This window comes from Anomalospiza imberbis, chromosome 1, assembly GCF_031753505.1.
Source record: "Anomalospiza imberbis isolate Cuckoo-Finch-1a 21T00152 chromosome 1, ASM3175350v1, whole genome shotgun sequence".
NCBI classification, from domain to species: domain Eukaryota; kingdom Metazoa; phylum Chordata; class Aves; order Passeriformes; family Viduidae; genus Anomalospiza; species Anomalospiza imberbis.
The window spans coordinates 12415176-12434832 of record NC_089681.1 but is presented as its reverse complement, the minus strand read 5'-3'; the positions used below and the strand labels follow the sequence as shown (position 1 = coordinate 12434832).

At 44.5% G+C, this 19657-nt stretch overlaps 1 protein-coding gene across 4 annotated transcripts in view; it reads left to right on the top strand.

Moving 5' to 3' along the window:
* The window catches only part of ZHX2 (zinc fingers and homeoboxes 2), a 74534-nt gene that overhangs the window by 15172 nt on the left and 39705 nt on the right, over window positions 1-19657 (top strand). Inside the window, exon 2 of one of the 4 annotated variants that reach the window (XM_068181838.1) lies at window positions 16240-16297. The gene's annotated coding sequence lies outside the window, so the exon portion shown is untranslated. Of the gene's footprint in view, window positions 1-16239; window positions 16302-16548; window positions 16678-17149; window positions 17194-19657 lie in introns of those variants that run through there. The other 3 variants (XM_068181819.1, XM_068181846.1, XM_068181827.1) reach the window with 3 other exon arrangements.

Here is a 19657-nt window from a genome sequence, read left to right as displayed (position 1 = left end):
GTCCTGGTCGAGCGCGGGGAGAGGCGCGATTCCGAGTGAGGCGCGGCGTGCCTGTGCTGGGGCAGCCGCCCTTTCTGCAGCCCGTGCTGGGCTCCTGTGCAGCCGGGCTCTGCCGCGACAGCCCTGCCCATTGGGCAGCCTTGGAGGTGACACAGGTGCTCCTCTGCCGCTGGAGCACTTCTGGGAAATGAGCTCCTCCAAGTCTTAAAGGTGTGTTTTCAAATCCTCCTAAGTAAAACAGAAGTGAGAGGTGGATTTTAATGTTCCATGTTCTCTCTTACTCTCCTTCTTTGCAGGGTGGTTCCAGTGTTCCTGCTGCGCTCTGGAGCAGGGCGCAGTGGCTGTTATTATAGCTATGTGCCATCTAGTGCTGGATAATGTTGCAAGATCCAAAAATAAAAGGTGGAAAAAGATGCAGACAGAGGAAACAGGGCACAACTTTACGTCTTGGACAGAGCAACTCCCTTTCCGCTTCCTAGCACCCTCTTTCAAGAGCCCTTGAGTTTTGAAAGATGGATACTGTTGTATTTTTACTACCTACTGTGCCTTTCCACACCAACTTTTAATCCTTGGCTCCCTTCAAGAGATTATGTTGTTAGACTGCTAGTACAGGTCCTTTGATGAAATACTGCTCTTCTCTTCCTCCCCAGCATTTTAGAGTTAAACATTTCTTTGCTCAAGAAGAACAGGGTTGTTCAGGCCTTCAGGGTTATTCCAAGCCTCACAGGAGAAGCAGAAAAGAGAATGGTTTATTGGTGCTTATTTGATCTCATATTTTTAAAATACAAGCACCTTGTGTCCTCTTGGGTATTTACCATACCAGTATGTGTGATACGGAAATGTTTTGTTGCAAGAATTAAGTAAAGAAGCTCTGGAGAGTAAAAATGGTTTACACACACTCAGGGAATTAAAATCTCTCCCACAGCCTGGCTGGGGCCATACCCTCCTGCCCTCTCCTTTTCTTCTGGTGCACCCATGTCCCTGGGTAATGAGTTGCTGCCTGAGTGGCTCAGCTTCTCAGTACAGTGTAGGACCACTCATTTCCAAATAAATCCCTAAGGATGTGCCAGCTGAGGTCACATCAGACCTGCAAGTCTCTTATTTATCTGTTTGCTTGTGTGTTGCAAGTCACTTACTGCTTTTGGCAAAACTAGTGCAATCATTCAATCTGTTGAAATTGCCTGATTAAGTCATCAGATAAGAAAAAAGTCAACTGAGATGTGATTATCAACAAGAAATTGTCAAGATGGCAAACTTGGCCTCTTTTAGGAATTTGGACTCTGACTTGGAACCAGTACATGGTAAAGCTGTGGTTTTGGCTTGGTTTTCTCCCAAAGTAAGTATGGGAGGTGTCTCATCCTTTGTAACAGTCTTGACCACTCTCCCCTTCAGTGAAACTTGTCACTTTTTCTTCTTGAAAAGGGGACCCAGAAACAGATTATGCTGGAGTAGGTACTCCTTTAAAGATGCAGGTGTGCTATGGAGAAGCAGAGCTTGACATGTTAACTGTTCTCTAGGAAGTTTCATACACACATATATATACATATATACATATATATATATATGTGTGCCAGTTCTCTTAATAGCCATGGAATGCAGGGATGTCCAATTTCCAGGGGCATAAAGCTTTTAGTCTGTTCCAACAGGTAACAGGAGGTGTAACCTCAGTATTATTTCCTTAATTACATCAGCATTTCTTGTTCCCCTCTTCCACACACTCCCTGCAGCCACAAAATCACAGTTACTGTAGGAATTCACACTGGTGTCCCAATGTTCAAAACCAACACTTGCTATTTCTGCATGTTTCTTGGAGGTTTTTTAGGTTTTTTGGAAGCAAGATGCTAAAGACAAATAAACACGTCTATAAGCAAAGCATTTGAATCACTGTGCAGTCATTGTAACTGATATCAGGGCAAAGGAATGCAAACTGGCCAGTCTGTGGCTTCATGCCTTTAGCTCCTGTCCCTCTGTTTTGTTTTTCATTTTGAGCACAGGAAGGGGCCAGTATATGACCATATGCTTACAAAATGCTGGTTACACGTCTTCCAAACACTGTTGTCATAGTAATGATATGACATATATGTCGCATTTTGTCACGCTGTGAATGTACCTGTGTAACTCCAAACTTTACTGCGTTTCCTTCTCCTTCATCACCAGTAATAACAATTGTTTCCAAGGAACTAACTTAATGCATCTGTTCCAAATAAATTGGAAATGTGATTTCACTTCTGTCAGTGCCAGTGGGAATTTCATACCCTGGGAAATGTGCGAGGGTATTGTGGGCAAAATGTTAAGCGTGTGCTTAAACATCATTGATGTTGATTAAGTTAAGTCTGCTTTAAAACCTTAGGAGCTATTGCCCCTTTCTAAGTATTGTCTTACTGCATGGATCTGAATGAAGGAGAATTGCTCTTCCCTTGCAAGGCCCTAAAGATGGAATTGAACCTGGAGGGAAGAAATAGCAGAAGTTGCTGCTGATACTGCTATGACGATTACCTTGGTCATACCTTTTCATTTTCTAAAGATAAGATTCTTTCAGTATGATCTAAAGATTCCTTCAATTTTCAAATGTTGGGAGTGGGTGTTTTTTTCTCTTGTGATTTGTTTTCCTTTATTTTTCTGTCTTGTAATTGTCTTTGTAAGTTAAACAAGGTTTTGAAGTTAACACTACTTTGAGGCAGTGATATCTAGGCCAAAGAGGTTCACACCTCTTTGGTGTGAATGATTCTTGTGATTTTTGTGGAGGGGAAGTCTTGTGATGAGAATGTGGAGGAGCACAGCCAAGGTCCAGATTTGATCTCTGTGGCTTTTCCCCTGCAAGCTTTTGGCAAATGAGAGATGAATGCAGGCTCCATATAACCATCTTTAAAATAGATATCCCTTGGGGAGAGTATGGATTAATTAACATTTCAGAGATGCTTTGAGTTTCTTTGGTAGGTGTTACAGAAATGCAAAAGGGTTTTTTTTTCTTGCTAGACACAGGCTGTCTAAAGGACAAATTATAAGGATGTTAGTTTACCTCCTCAGTGTTCTTTTTTCAAATTGAAGACTATTTAACTTCTTTCATATGCATCAGTATGGTATTTTACTGCCAATTTAAGCCAAATAAAATATACATTGTCTGGACCAAGACTGGATTTCATACCTTCACATCATGAGAGCTCATGCTGATAATTTGCCAATAGCCTCAGGTCTTTGACAGTAATTTGTCAGATGCTATACTGAACCTGATTTGCATCTGTATTTTACATAAATGCTTTAATTAAAATTATATGCATCAGCCTGAGATAGATGAACAGCACTGCCTGTTACTTGTTTACATTCCCTGACAATAAAACCCTGCCCTGGCTGCTTCTTGCTGATTGTATGATTTGACAAGGCTATTTGAGGTGTGGACTAGAAACTTGACAGGTCTCTAGTTAAACTCTGCTGCAAACTGAGGAGAAACAGGAAGCTTTCAGGACAAAATCCTGCCTTTATTTTAGCAGCAGAGAAGATCTGAGCAATTTGATTCAAGGGGCCAAATTCCGTCCATATCCAGTCCTGAAGTTCTAGCTTTAGGGTAGTTTCGTGCAGTCAGAATTTTTATTTCCTTGCACATGATGTGTGCTTTGTCACACATCCAAAATGTGAAACTCCAATGAGCACAGTAGAAAATCTTTTTAAATACAGCCCCCATGAAGAATAAATTTTTTGAGCACTGTTCATTGTCCAGCAGGGCACTGCAGAGCTTCCTGAAGGGAAGAGTGCTCTAAGGGATTTTGGGGCACAGGTGGGGCCCTGGTTGTTTCAGTGGGACATGTGAGAGCACATGGCTGAGTTTGGATGAAGGCAGTGAAGACTCTGGATGTGTTTTTTGCTTAGACCACACATTTCATCTGGAAAACACAGTCATATAAATAGAAATTAAATCCAAACTGTGCCGTTTGCCTTGGGACAGTGGAGAATGTTCCAGTTGAGGAAGCTGTGCTGCTTCACAGTTATTCAGAAGTTGTCTTAATGTTGCAAAGGACAAATGGGAAATTTATGACTGATTCCACAGACTGGTGTGAAGATCCATGAAGTAGTGGCTAAAAAGAGCTGTAACTACCTTGCCTGGATTTGGAGGGTTGCTGAGCTTTGTTTAAAGGTGTTCACTTAATTTTCTTTATAGGATATCCTTTAGACCCAATGTTTCCTTCACTGAGAGGTTGTGTATATGCAGAAGATTGGACTAAAATCCATTTTAATTGTAATTAATACATAATTAAAGGTCCTTTTCAACCCAAACTATTCTATGATTCCATATAAATTTGAGCATTACTAGTAGGTTTCTCTGGTGACCTCTGACTATTTCCTGTAGTTATTTCTGAATCTCATTTGAGAGAGTCCATTTAGGTTCAGCATATTTGTACATTAACATTCATCCATTAACCTGTTTGCCTGTTAGCTCTGTTCAAGGTGCTAAAGTGTCCCCTGTGGGACAGGTGGCCAAAAGCTGTTTATTGAAGTCCATGTGAAAGAGCAGAGGGAGAAAAGCATCTGCATTTGTGGCAAAGTGCCCTAAATATTAAAATTAGGAGGTATTATTAAGCTGGCTGGATTGCACACTCAAGGTTGTGAGGTGTCAGTGCAGGGTGATGGTGTCGAGGGAAGCTGGAGCCCACCCCTCTCCCACGGGCATTGGAGTGCCACAGCCCTGAGCCTGGCACAGAAATGGCAGCCAGCAGTGATGGCCAGGGTGACACCCTGCCAGGTTTCCATCCAGGGGGATACCTGCCAGGGCAGCATTGGCCACAGCTGGGGTCTGCACTTTGCACTGCTGGGATGTGGTGGGCTCAGTCCAGTAACGGGCGCGACAAAGCCAGATTTGCAACCTTGCCTTAATTTAAACTGACCTAAGTCAATCCAAACTATTAATCTTGCTTTGCTTCATCCTTAATGGCAGGATGATAACACCATATTAAATGCATTTTGTCGTGGGGGTGCTCTGATGCTTGAGAGGAAGGTGGGGAAGGCAGTGGAAGGGAAGCAGCCCTCGTTCCCCTGTTGTTACGGAGGAGGGGAAGGTAGGGAAGGTACTCGCTGCTTGCTCGGTCTGGCTTTTATCGGTCACGGAGTGGAGCGCAGGGCCCGGCAGCACTCGGCTCCTCTCTGCTAGTGAAGCTTCTTCAATGTGAGGCAAGCACATTAATGAGAGGGCCTGGGATGTGGCACACAGGGGAAAACCTTTCCCCCAGGGAAAGTGGCCTGTTGGGAAGGGATATTTGTTTTAAAGTCTGCTCTGCAGCTGTCTCCTCTGACATTTTGGAGATCCATTGGCCAGCTGTCCCAGCTCAGCCCTCCGCTTTCCCCTCCAACATCTGTGCTGCATCTCCCAGCAAGGGATGAAGCAGGATGGTGGCTGGCTGTCAGGAGCCCTGGAAAAGTGTGGATTACAACCTGACTTTAACACTGAAGCAGCTGCTGGTGTGAATTTGGACTGACATCCAAGGTGTGGGTACCTCTGCTCATACTCACTTTGGTACCTCAGACTTTTCCAAGGGGAGCTTGAGGTGTGTTGTGAGGTGGGAGAGCAAGGAAGGGGGTCCAGCAAGCAGTCCTGCATTTGGAGAAGGTTTCTTTCATAAATCATCCTGTCTGTTTGATTTTAAAAGTCTACACTAATGTTGCAAGTCTGGTGAGTGCTGCAAGCCAGCCTTTAATCAGCCTGTGCGTATTTTAAGAATTGTGCCGACTGTTACTGCCTCAGAGATACCTGGAGATTTGGTCGAGAGAAGCCTGTCCTAGTTTCTCAGGGTAGCCAGCAAGGCGTGCTCATTTCCCAATTTAACGTGAGCCTCCTCAGTCTTATTTTTCAAAGCATTTTCTTTGAAGGATTGCAAAGCTCCAAGCAACCAGTTAATGCATGGGGGAAGAGAGAAGACATAGTGTAACAGAGCAATAATTCCTGCAATTAGAAGTATATTAATAACTGCACTTGGGCCATGGATGGAGTAGAGCATGGTGGGGTTCTGGAAGCAGGGCCATCCTTGGGCAAAGGGACCTCCAGCCCTGCTGCAGAGAGGGCAGCTCACTTGTCTGCAGCTCTTTGGTGACAGATGTGCAGTGCTGGAGGTAGCATCCAGCAGCCTCGTGCAGTACTGGCAAGGTTCCTAATGAGGACAAGGCTTAATGGGGTAAAATCATGGCAAGAAAGTGTTGGGGTTTAATAATTTGTGCATCAGAAATCAGTTAGGCTGGGGGTTTTGTATGGGTTACACAGTGGGTGTGATGGAAATGATTACTCATCTTTCCATCCGAGTTCTCCAGACTGGGAAAAGTGAGTATAAAAAGGTTGATGAATCTGTGCAGACAGTCCTCTGGATCTTGAGCATGCAGACAAGTGTCCCAGAGCCAGGGAGTAAATGCTTATCTTAGCCAGACCCCTCTTGAGTTCTGACTTGGAAGTTCCCATTGCCCAAATCCCTGAGTCTTCCGAGAAGGGTCCTTCCTCCATCTACCATGTGTGTACAGATGAAGTTGATACAGATCTTCAGGATGTCTGCAGTAAGTCATCTCCTCCTAATACAGGATGTCACCTGAGGCCAGTTCTTACTTATTATTTCTATTTCAGAGCACCTCAAGACACACATCAGTTGATGAAACAACATAAAGCAAAGCTGGAGGCTGTGCCAAATAGTTCATAACCATGGAGGAAAACTTGGCAGAGGAGCAGAGAAAGGAAGGGAGGAATTAATGCTAAAACATGTGTCTGAGTGGTTTTGATGTGTTTGTTTCATGTTAGCTTTCTTAGATGTTGTCAGCTGTTGCTAAGTTTTGTACGCCTAACAGCAAAGATGGTATTAATGGTATTAATGACAATAGAGGCAGTATGGGAAGAGGGCATTTACTGAATTTAGAAGTTGATCCAGATGCCCTTTCACTGTTAGATGAATTTTATTATGAAAAAATCTACCTTTTTGATTTGGAGTCACCCAACAAAACCAGTCCTTGGCTGAGATGGATGTTTGACTTAAGTTCTGATGTTCTCTTTTTCTTCTTTTTAAACTAAAAAAACCCTTCACTTTAAAAAATGATACAGTATTTGCAGAATCAATAGAAAAGCTGACCCAGATAAAAGTGCGCAGAAATTGGTTTCATGCCCTAGAACTTTTCCTGCATGCTTTTTGATGCAATGTATCTGATCCTTCAAACAGGAGGTAACATACCATGATCTCAGTAGCTTTGAAGAATTGTTCTGGAGGAATAACAAGTAGTACTGGAGAAAGGGGTGTGCACTCGTCTGGTTTGCTCCCCCTTATTAAATATATCATGAGACAGAAGAAATTTAATGTCATGTTGCTGGTTATGGGGAAGGTCAAGATACATTTTATATTAAATCTGATTTTGTCTGATTTTTAAAAGGTGAAAGTGCATTTTTCCTGAACAGTGTTCACAGCAAGATGTGAATTGCACTTTATCACCTTGGTACAAATCTGCTTCTGCTGGAGTGGGAAAGTTGTATCCAAGTAGTAGCAGGGTTCTCTGTCAGAAATGTGAATATATCCTCAATCCTGAATGGGGTAGAAAGCTGTAAAAAGTATCTGGTGCTCCAGATGTATTCCAGTAGAATCATAGAATGGTTTGGGTTGGAAGGGACCTTAAAGATTGTCTCATTCCAACTCCCCCGCTATGGGCAGGGTCAGCTCCCACTAGACCAGGCTGCTCAGAGCCCTGTGCAGCCTGACCTTGAACGCTTCCCAGGACAGGGCAAGCACAGCTTCTCTGAGCAACCTGTGACAGTGTCTCACCACCCTCACAGTAAAGAATTTCTTCATAATATCTAACCTAAACCTATTCTCCTTCAATTTGAACCCATTATCCCTTGTCATGGCCCTGCATGCCCTTGCAAATATTTTTGACCCAACTTTCCTGTAAGTTTTCTTCAGGTACTGGAAAGCTCAATTAGGTCACCCTGAAGCCTTCTCTTCTCCAGACTGAACAATCCCAATTCACTCATCCTTTCCTCGTAGAGGAGGTGCTCTATCCTTCTAATCATCTTTGTGACATCCTTTGGACTCACTCCAACAGGTTGATGTCTTTCCTGTGTCAAGGGTCCTGGAGCTGGGCACAGCCCTGCAGGTGGGGTCTCGCCACAGCAGAACAGAATGGCAGAATCACTCCCCTCAACCTGCTGCCCATGGGGCTTTTGATGCAGCCCAGTCTGTTTGTCTTTCTGGGCTACAAACACACATGGCTGGAACATGCCCAGCCTCTCATTCAGCAGCACCCCCAGGTCTCAGCACGGCTGATCTCAGTCTGTTCATCCCCAGCCTGGGTTGGTACTGGGGTTGCCCTGACCCAGATGCAGCATCTTGCACTTGGTCTTGTAAAACCTCACAAGATTTCCGTGGACCCACTTCTCAAACTAAGGCAGATCCAAACCTTAATTTTATTCCAATACGGCACAGATCTGGAGGAATCACACATTCAGTGAACCTCTGTTGCCTTGGTTTCCAAAAACATCCCAGGCTGTTCAGGGCTGTGTACCCAGACAAATAACAAATTCGTGTTCAATACAGACATCAGTGCAGTGAAGGTGATAAATTGATAGGATAAATTTGTGGGACAGCAAGACTGACAGGCTGTAGGAGACTTTCATTCCATCTCTTTGTATTCTTGGCCTTAAAAGTTAAAGTCTAGCTGGAGGGGAAGGATGGGCCCAAAGTTACTGATTCTTAACAGAATAAGCAGACACATTGCCTGGGCTGTGTTGCCTATCCCCAGGACAGGGAGAAAAGGCCACAAAAGCATCTGCTTTGTTGGTATTTCCACAACCCTTACCAGTCCTTGGGATCAGTCCCTTTTTTTAATGTGTCAGTGTATGCAGACTTTCCCCTTGTGGCTCCATTTACTGGAGCATGGGGATACTGAAGAGACAGGGCTGGGGCTGTGCAGCTGGGAGAAGTGCAGCAGGCAGGAACATGCCCTGGGAGATGCTCCCATCAGACAGGAACTCCAGGAGTTTGCAGTGAGGAGAGCAGCTGAAGCTCAGGACCAAGCAGGAACATATAGCAACATATAAAGGACCCTGGGCAACCTTCCCTATGGTCTGTTTGTGGCTCTGTAATTACTTGTAGCTGACCCAAGTACCTCTCGCTGAACTTTCCAGGTATAGGGACATGGATGCTCTTACTGAAAACAAGAGACTCAGTAACACCTAACAGTGCTGGTCTTCATGAGCAAATGAAGCACAAACACAATTATTTGAGAGGAGCAAAGTGATCTTTTGCTTTATGTTTATAATCTGTGCTCATTTAGTTTCTTGAACCACTTATGCACTAGTGGCTGCTGCGTTTGGCAGGAATTTGCAAATACATCGGTGCTTTACAGCCAAAAGTAGGAATGGTCTAAACAGCTGGAAAAGGGAAACCCCTTCCTCTTGCATTTGTTTTTATGGCAGCAAAATGTAATCACTGTCTGGTCTTAATCAGTCTTGGTTTTTTCCCTTTTTTTTTTTTCTTTTCAGCTTGAGGGTTGAGGGAAACAAAAGAGGGAATGAATAAAGAGCAAGGGAAAAGAGTGATTGCTGCTGGGCTCTGTCATGTGGTGAGGAAATCAGGCTGAAACTGGAGAGACCAGGCCAGACCTAACAGTCATGCTGGGAGGCCTTGAATTGTGTCACTCTGACAGTGGATCTGAACAGTGCCAACAGCTGGTGATGTTTCTGGCTGCAGTCTAACATTATCCATATATGAAGTTGCACTGGTGGGTTGCTGATCACAACACTTTCCCCACCTGCCTGCCTTACAGGCAGCCTCAAATGATGACCCCTGTCCTTCCCTAATGGGCACATCCATTTAGACCATGGCGACTGATGTGGGATAGCATGTTTTTCTGTTGTCCTCACTTCAGTTCTCTCTTTTTTTTTGTGTGTTTTTCCTACTCTTAACACCGCTGTTGTTATGAGCTTGGGTATTTGGTGAGTAGTGGAAGTAGTGTGTGTGATTTTTGGCTCTGACCCCAGTGTACAACTTAGACCATGAATCTCCATCAAATGGAGATATCTTCATGTATGGCACCTGGATGGATCTGAACATAGGGACTGCAACACTACAGGTGTGGGGAAGGTTGGAAGGTTGCCCAGAGGAGAAGAACCTGGGGGTACAAGTCAGCAGTGGCTGAAGATGAGCCAGTGTGTGCCTGGGTGGCCAAAAAGGCCAGTGGCATCCTGGCCTGGATCAGACAGTGTGGCCAGCAGGACCAGGGCTGTGATTGTCCCCCTGTATTCAGCACTGGTGAGGTCACACTTGAATCCTGTGTCCAGTTCTGAGCCCCTCAACTTGTAGAAAGGCAGTGAGGTGCTGGAGATTGTCCAGAGAAGGGCAGTGGAGCTGGGGAAGGGGCTGGAGCACAAATCTGATGAGGAGCAGCTGAGGGTGTTTAGCCTGAGAAAAAGGAGGCTCAGGGGAGACCTTATCACTCTCTATAACTCCATGAAAGGAGGCTGCAGCCAGATGGGGTTGGTCTCTTCTCCCAGGTAACAGTGACAGGATGAGAAGAAGTGGCCTCATTTCCACCAGGGGAGATTTAGATTGAATATTAGCAAACAGATTTTCACAGAAAGGGTGGTCAGAAAACAGCACTGAAACATGTCCAGTGAAGTCACCATCCCTGGAGGTATTTAAAAGACATGTAGATATGGTATTTAGGGAAGTGGTTTCGTGGTCGACTTGGCATAAAGGCTTTTTCCAACATACATGATTCTGTGACTATATAAGGGGACATCACATAGTGTTGAAAATTAATTAGCAGGTTAACAGTCCACAGCTTGGTTCTGTTGGGCAGAAAAAGTGTCCAACAACAGTGCAGCAACCACTGTTGGAAAACAGTTCTCAGTCGTGGCCCTGGCAGAGGAGGTGTGCAACTACTATTTTCCAACACCTTCATTACTACGGGCATGTAGGTAACTAGCCAGAGGGTGACAGTCTGAAATGCAAGGGTTAAGAGGAATAATGTGAAATAGTTTAACCTTACTAAAAGCCAAATAAACAAATAATGAACTTTTTCATAGCCAGAACCCTACAGGACGTTACTTTCTCTCTCTGGCTGAATTTTCTTATGCAATCAAACATTCTTCTCCCTGCTCTAAACCCCTTGCTGCCAATTTAAAATAGTATGAGACTGAGATTTCTCACCCTTCAAGAAAACACTTTGATTTGTTGAAGGAAGTTAGGAACAGTTAAGGAGATGGGAAAGAAACTAATATACCTTTCTCTGTGCTGACATCTGCAACTGGGGGATGTGTTGAAAAGTAAATATAATCCACTTTGAGCAATGCTTTCCCATTCTCTTTCATTCTGGTTCAGCGCTCTGGTTCCCCATGAACTAGACTTAGCTTTGGAAAGTGAGGCAGAAAGGCTGTAGGACCTCAGTGAGGAATTGGATGGTCAACTCCCCATGCTGGGGCTGTGGGGTTAATGCTGCTGTTCGATTGCAAATTTTTGAAGAGAGCACTGAGATGAGAAGTGGCAGGATCCCTGTCTGTCTGTCTGTCTGTTCAGTGCCAGGGAAGCCATGCCAGGACCCTCACCAGCCCCTGTCTCACGTTGTAGACAAGGCCAATTGCAGCTGCTGCCAGCAGCCACACCACTTCTTACCAGCTACAAGTAAAACAATGGATGGGCACAACCTGGCCCTGAGCAGCCTGTGCCCGAGGAATTGGAGCAGTCCCCTGGGGGTGGCAGTCAGGCCATGGTGGCCTCCATGGCTGCCCAGGATCAGCCATCTGCTTCCCTGGAGCATCACACTCCTGCTTCTCCCTAGAGGAACGTGAGATCAGTTTCAGCCTGGCAGAGAACATGTTTTCTGAAATCTTCTAAATCTCTAAGAGAGGAGGAATAGTTTCTGGGACAGTGCTGTGCAGTGAAAATGTGCCTAAAACTATGACATTTTTCCCTTTTTTTTTTAAAGACAGCTAATTTGGTTTTTGATCTTATTTACTCTTTATTTTGCTGTTATTTTCTCTTTGTTTATTTTTATGCTTTGTAATATTTTCAAAAGCAGCTGGTAATATCAAGAAGGCATTGCAAAGAGGGGTTTAGTCTATTCCCAGAGTTTATAGAAACTTTCCTGGAGGAAGTTAAGACTGGAGAGCCGCAGCATGGTGCAGTCTTGGATTGACTGTCTGGGACAGCTTCTGCTCACAGATCCCTGAAAATTGTGCAGCATGGATAAGGACTTTGTGTGAGTGGTCATCGCACCAGTGAGGTGGAGAAGTTGACTCTTGGGAGGGGCCTCCTACTCTGTGTTTTCCTGGTCAGCACCAGTGGTTTTCCAGGGGAGCTCAGGGGCTGCCAGCAGCAGCTGGTGTGGGGTGGAAATACCCCTCTCTTCTTAAGCTTTGTTCAAAAGGCTGGAGAAGGACAGCTGAATGCCAGTTGAGAGAGGGGTAGGACCTTTGGGGCTGGAGTGCTGTGGGAGATACCCCGTGGTCTGTCCTAGCATCACTGTCTGCACAGTGTGTGTGCACTTATTCAGAGACCTCAGAGCACTTTGGGGGTTTTTAGTGGCTTTTTCACTGCATATTTAGGATTTGATGCAGACTTTCAGTTGTATTTTGTCTGTAGGGATGGGGGCAGAGATGGGTTAATTTTAATAGCTTTAGGAAAAGGTGTTGAAGGCAAGGAGGCTCATGAGCATGTTAGTCCATGGTGCTGCTCTCTGCCAGGTTTGGTGAATGCTTGACGAGGACTGGACCAGCAGCCAGGAGCTGTTGGGGCTCTTGGGATCTGTTGGGATAACTGTGATTTTCAGTGTGTGGAGAGAAATTACTTTCAAGAACATTTGTATCTGCTAATCATGCTGTAATAACAGTCTGCAGTCGAGAGGCTGCAAACCCCCCATTTCCAGCACAGCTGTGCATATTTAACTCGATAGAAAGCATTGCTAGTCTGCTCTTAGAAGTAATTCAGATTGCTAAGGTGGTAGTTTTGATCATGGCGGTTTTTTTGGGAAATAGAGGTGTAAGCTACACTGAAAAGTGCATAAATGCCTAGTATGATGCAAACGCCAGGGAGTGAGGAGCAGGGACATGGTGGGTGGCTGCCAGTGCCCCACCCTGCATCCTGGGCTTGCTGTATTCCTGCCTCGCTGAGCCAGCAGCAGAGGAAAGCAACATCCTGGGCACGTTAGCTTAGTGAGGGAGGTTTTTCCTGACCTATTGCCTGTACCACCAGTTTGGGGCATTGGGGCAGTCAGGCCATTTGATGGATCAGCAGTGCTGTGGGGGGAGCACCAGAGCTGGTGGAGCTGTGGAGAGTTGGCACGACCTGCTCCATGGGGAGGCTTTCGGCTGACCCCAGAATTTAAACCACCAAACTGGCATCTTCAGGAAGAGAAGTCAAGAGGAGTGTGGGTTTATTTTCCTTCATCTCAAGCACAGCTTGGGAAAGCAAGTGCTTTCAGGGCTTCCAATTCAGTTTCTCTCTGTAAAATACGCTTTTGCAAAATTGGTAATTTCTGTAGGTTGAGAGAGTCTCAAAGGAACTTTTCTGTCAAGCATTGAAAAAGTACCATTATTTCTCTTCCCTGTTGTAACAGCAGCTCAAGATTTACCTTTTAGCTCTCTGAAGATATCTCGACAATATCTCTTTTTTGTAAAAAACTCCATGGTGAATAAAGCAAAATAACCCCATTTTCAGGTGGTTTGTGCAGTAGTGTTTGGGTTTCAGAAACCATGTGGAGTGCTGGTGTTTATAAAGTATGTAAAAGCTGTTTTGTTTATTTTGTTTTGTTTTGCCATGAGATGTTTTTTTGGAAAGAATCTAGAATGATGAAGCAGCTGGTGGCTGAGTCTCCTGCTCAGTGTGCAGAGAATGAAGATTGGCTGGGATAGCTGGAGTTACTCACTGCATGCTGTGGGCCACGTAAACACGCAAACAGGCAATTGCTGTCAACCAGGAGGTGTGTGGTAACTCAGAAAGCACCATTAACTGTTCTGTACATGGAGTCACTACGACACCACACGGGAGCCAGCAGATACGGATCTCCGCAGCTCTTGTCCATTACTGTGTGGGTGTTGGTGTGGCACAGCTCATGTGGGTGAAATGGTGATGGCTGTATGAATGCCTCCTGTGCAGAGGGGAGGTCTGGTCTGAATTTACCTGGTCCCAGCATTGTGATGCATTCCAGGAAAGTGGTGTTTTCATGGCAAGGAAAGCTGCCTCTCCTGCCTTGGAGTAAGCATGTTCCCATGGGAGGCTGCTCAAGAGCTGCCTACAGCAAGGATGCTCAAGACAAGCAAACTCAGACAAGAGTTTTCAATAGTAACTACCTACCTGTTGAAAAAAGTTGGTGTTTCTATATGAAACATGTTTGTGACTCCTTCATTTCACTGTTGCCTAACTCCAAGCATTCAAAAGCAGTAGCAGATCTCCCAGAAGTGTGAAATAATTTGAAAGATCTGAAATATGTATGTGTGTATTTACATATATATATATATATATATATATACACACACACATATATTACCAACTTGTTTCTGAGCTGTTACATTAAACCCAAATCATGTTCTCATAGCCACAAGGGGCAGAAACTTTTTGCATACTTTCTGAAGAGGATCGTGCAGAATGATTACAGCAGCAAGGGACTGGATGTAATAACCCTGAAGATTTCTTTCTGCTTTATGTTTCCAAAAGTGGAGAAGGTCCTTGCAGAAGCTTCACCAGCTGGGTCTTTAGAAGTACCAAAAATTGTGAGGGTCAATATGCAATCCCAACAAGCAACAGCACCCTACACATACATATTTATTTTACTTAACATTCTAAGCAAAGGTTTGAGATCATGGAAGGACAGGGCTGTGTTGGAGTCTAGGTGATTTTCTTGTTCTTTAGTAGTGTTTTATTCATAGGTTTGGATTTAGTTCTGTTTTAAGCTGTTGGCAAGCTGTAGGGTCACTTTTGTGTGTTGGACACAGCGCTGTAAAAGCAGGGTTTCAGATAGCAGTTTTAGTAAAATATAACTGGACTAAACACAATAAATACAGAAACAGCTTCATCCTAAGCCTACCCTGTGAGAATGGAGAATTTGACCCAAAAGAGGGAGGAAGAGCAGCAGAAGGTGGCCTGCTGGGTCCCAAAGGTATAAATAGCGCAAAATCTGCAGCTATCCCATGTGAAGCTAGCATTTTTTTGCCTTACTCTTAGATGGAGCAAAGCGGGAAGCAGTTTCCCTTTTATCTGTGAATAAACATGCAGCTTTCTCTAGCTTAAGCTCTTAAAATATGGTTATGGTTGTGTAATAGCTTCTGGCTTCCCAGCTCCTCCAGTAGCCAGTGTGCTCTTTCAGGAAATCAAATCATATCTTCCTTTGAAAAGATCCAAAAAAATATCAACCTAACCTGCTGGGAAGCAGCAAACGACTCCAAGTGATTTCTTTTGGGTTTATCAGCCAACCTTCCTGGGGGCTAGATAACAGGAGTTTGGAGTTTCAAACCCAAATACTTCAGCTTAAGCTGAAAGTGCAGGTTGTGCTGACAGTCCTACTGAAGCAATCAATAAGCTTCTGCCTCTTTTTTTGGGGGGCTTGTGAGGTGGTTTTCTGTTTGTATTTCTTTTACTCAGAGCAGTCCCTTGGCTGTTTATTATCTCTTTAGCCATTCTTGCAGACCTGCAGGCACTGTGTTTTTTAGGTGTGTATACAGCCACTGCCAAAGGGGAATATTTTTCTATTCAGTTCTGCTCTTGCAGCTGCTGAAGCTAAACCTTCCTCACCTGTTTTTTTAGGGAAAAAAAAATAAAGCAAAAATGAGGAAAACCTACTTTAGCTTTGGGAGACAGCAGGTGAGTCCCTTTAAGGAGGAGAATGACAATTTTGATGGCATTTTGTAGAAGTTCCCAATAGCCAAAGAGTTTGTTCTGGAACATGGCAGCTGCAGCAGATGTTTTGTGGGTATTTCCAGTGCAAACCAGAGTGGTGGTATCTCAGTATATCAGTGTGAGTGCTCTCCACTGTCTGCTTGGCCTAAGAAAGGTGGATTTTTGTTCTCCTGAGAGGCTCTCAACGTTCATTATGTTATTGTAAAAGGACTGGAGGACCAAATCTTTCAAATTGCTTGTCAGTGATGGTCAGTGGAAAAGAGAATTGCTGGAATTCCTCCTGGCATTCCTGGTGCTGGTGAAAAAACTAAATTACCAGTTGTAAAGGAGAAGGGATGGCTGCTATTTTCTTCTCTTTTATTTTTCTCCCTGACTTACCTGGTTTTTTCCACTTTTGTAGGTATCACAAGTACTGTTCACCTTCAGGGAGATGCCCAAGATGTAAGAAATCAAGTGCTGTGAGTGAGTAGCTTTTTTTTTCCATTTTCCTTTACATGAGAAATCCAAGCTTGCCCAAACAGAAGGAGAATCTTCTATTTTTTTTTTTCTTTTAAAGACATTTCAAGAAATGTTTACAACGAGCAAATACAGTCTTTTGGAACCAGTTGAGTGCCTTTGGCACCTCTTTGCTGCCCACAAAATAAAGTCAGCATTGTATATTACCACATAGGCTAAATAATTATCTCACTACAGATATAAACCACATGAATGCATTTAACTGGGAATATGGTTAGCAGAATGGACCATTAGCACCATCTGAAGCTTGTTTGTTGTTTCCAAGCTTTACCAGCTATGGAAAGACAGAATCTTGCTGAAAAGTTGAGGCTTTCCTTGGGAAGTGAACTTGCATCTTTTGCAAGGGAAAAAGAGCCAATAACAGATTGGCTGTGATGTTGTTTTTGTGTGCATGGTCAACACCACAGCCTTATCATCATAATAGGAAACTATCCAATATTTAGGTCTTCCCTGATGTGATAAAATCGCTTGGAAGGAAGTTTTCTATCACAGGAGACACCTGTACACTTGCTTCAAAGCACCTTAGCCAAGAGCTTATATATATATATTTTTTTTTTAAATTAAACCTGAAAATGTATATTTGAAGAGAGCTGCCCCTAGGATCTTTCCCTATGCATTGCTGAAGGGTGTGGGCTGGGATTTCCCAGCAGCTGTGGCTGGTCAGCAGCTCTCCAGGTGGGCCAGCCAGTGCTGTTCTAAAGGAACCTCAGGAAATCCTGGTTGGAGCCTTTGGCTCTGTGCCTGGCACAGTGTGGGCTCCTCAGGCAGCTTCTCTGCTCTGAGGCTGGATAACAGGGCTAAAATATGGATGCTGTTGTTCTGGGCTTTGTTGCATTCTGTAAGTAAATTTTATTAGCAGAGGGGTAGAATAAGGGTAGAATAAATGCTCAGATTTTCTGAGCATTTTATAATCAGCTCAACTCCTGTCCTGTTTTTACCCTGTTCTATGGTGATGGCAGTCTGTGGTTAGTTGGACATCAGCAGAGTTTTGTTTCTGTTTTCATTTCAGTGGCTTAAGCCTGTTTCTGTTACAACAAAAAAAATCTATTTGGGCTAGAGCAGAATAAAACCCAAAATTGAACTCAGCCTGAAAAAGAAAGGACTAGTTTTGTTAAAGGAGAAAAACCGAGTCCATCCATGTTTGGTAAAGGTGTAGTAAAATTCCGTTATATACACCTATCAAGCATTCAGAAACTGCTAAGCAAAAAATTGAATCCTTCTTTCAGCCTTTTGTGAAGGCTGCTGGCAATGAGTGCCATTACTGGAGGAAAAAGGGATGTGAAATTATGACAGTGTTTTGTCTTGCTCTCCCTCAGTAAGGTCCACGGTTCATATTCTTCCTTTGAATCACAAATGTTTTCTTCTAACTCCTTGGTGTTCAGACTGCCACACAAGTCCTGCTGATTAAGCAGTGGGGTTTATTTTTTTATGAGTCACTTACAAAGCATTGCACAGGGTGGGCTCTGGCCTCTGTTTTTTTACAGCTGTGTTGGCTTCACAGTAATGAATAGATACCAATTTAAGTGAAGAAAATTCAGCAGAAGTGTGCCTTGTATATATTGTGTCTCTCAAAGTATATCTACATCCTAGGAAAGCCCTTTGCTCATCTCAGAACCAAAACTTGATTGTTTTTCTGTTAGATATGCAGTGTTGAAATCTCGGAAGCATTTTCTCAGGACCTAATGAATCTACATCCTAATGCACCCCTGTGGTGGTTGGTTCCACAAAGGGGTTGAACATGGAGAGCTGCTCCTGCTCTTCAGAGAAGGACTTGCTGGTCCCATGTAGATGTCTGTGTTATTAAATCAAAGTAAAACAGCAGTGCTGATACAGGCATGTCATCCACAGGTGCCTCTGAGATACTATAGCTGTGTTAAAAGGATGAGAGATAAAGCCAAGAGTGGCCTTCTTGGAAGGTCCCCAGGCAACTGGTGTGTGGTCTCAGATGGCTCTGTAATTACTGCAGCAAGATACAGTCCCAGCTCAGCAATGAAAGGAGACTGGAAGTTCCCATTTACCTGTCTTCTCACACTCTGCCTGCACGACAGGAGCTGGGGAGCATGAGATGGCTGCAGTGGGACAGTGCTGACTGAGGAACTTACCTCCTGCTCAGAAGCCCAGGAAAACCCAGAGCTGGAAGAATTTGGCTCCTCTAGGTCTGCTCTCTCTGTCCTCTTGCAGTATTGCCCTGCAGAATGTTTTGGTTGTTCTACGAGAGAACTGATGGAGAGAATGAAAAAGAGGCTTTCTTGCATTTCCCTTTCTCTGTTTGACCCCCAGCAGCTGGAGGTGAATCTTGCCAGTGGCTGCCCCCAGAGGTGCCTGTCCCCTGTGAGGGGTGGCAGTGTGGGAGTCAACAGGGGCTTGGGATGGCTGTGACTGACATCTTCACAGAGGGGCCTTGACCAAGAGCTGTTAGGGAAGGTGTTGGTTTGGGAAGCTCCTGCTACTTTGAGTGGGCCTGGGGACATTTATGAGCAAGCTGTGAGTGGTGGTTGCTTCACCTATTAGGCTTTAATTCACCATCTCTTTGTAAGGCAGCATCTCTCTCCTGCTGTTTAAAAGCAATACCCACTTTATTATGGGCAGAATTCACCTGATGGAGTTTTGTTCTCTGCAAGGCAGAGCCATCTCTTGGTGGGGAACCAAGCCCTGGGAGGATGCAGGGGAGGGGTTCCTTCAGGTTGTAGGTGCTTGGGGAGAAGCATCCTCAGCTGGTGGGTGCTTGTGTGGCTGCTCTCCCACCCCAGGATGCTCTGTGTCAGGACAGGTTGGTGAGGTGGCTGCAGATCAGGATGCCCAGGGCAGGCTGCAGTGTTGGACTACAAAGGCACAGCAGGTCTGGGGAGCAGGAAGGACAGAGAAACTGTGCTTTGGGCAACAGTAGCTTGGAAAAATTAACTCACTTATGTCAAGGCTTCTGGATGTATAACTTCAAAAAAAATACATAGTTGTTGCAGTAAACTGTTCTCTTATCAGATGAGATTTAGATGGATTTGGGGTTATTTCTGTTTCTTGGAGCTTGAGCAGTGAATTTGCAAGCATTTTCTGCCGAGAAAATGACAACAGTGTGTTAGGGATGCCAGAACTACGTACAGAAATGGCCTTGCCAAATGCGACAGTGGTGCTACCTCCTTGCTCTTACATGGGGTAAGAGATGGGGCTCTAGCTGTGGCAGCCTTGAAATTGTCACTTGTGCTTGTCACCAGCAAAGCCACCTCTCCAAACAGTGCACTCCTCGCAGAATCAACACTCATTCTCCCAGTGCTCAATCCAGGTGACTGTCTGGAAATTCTGGACAG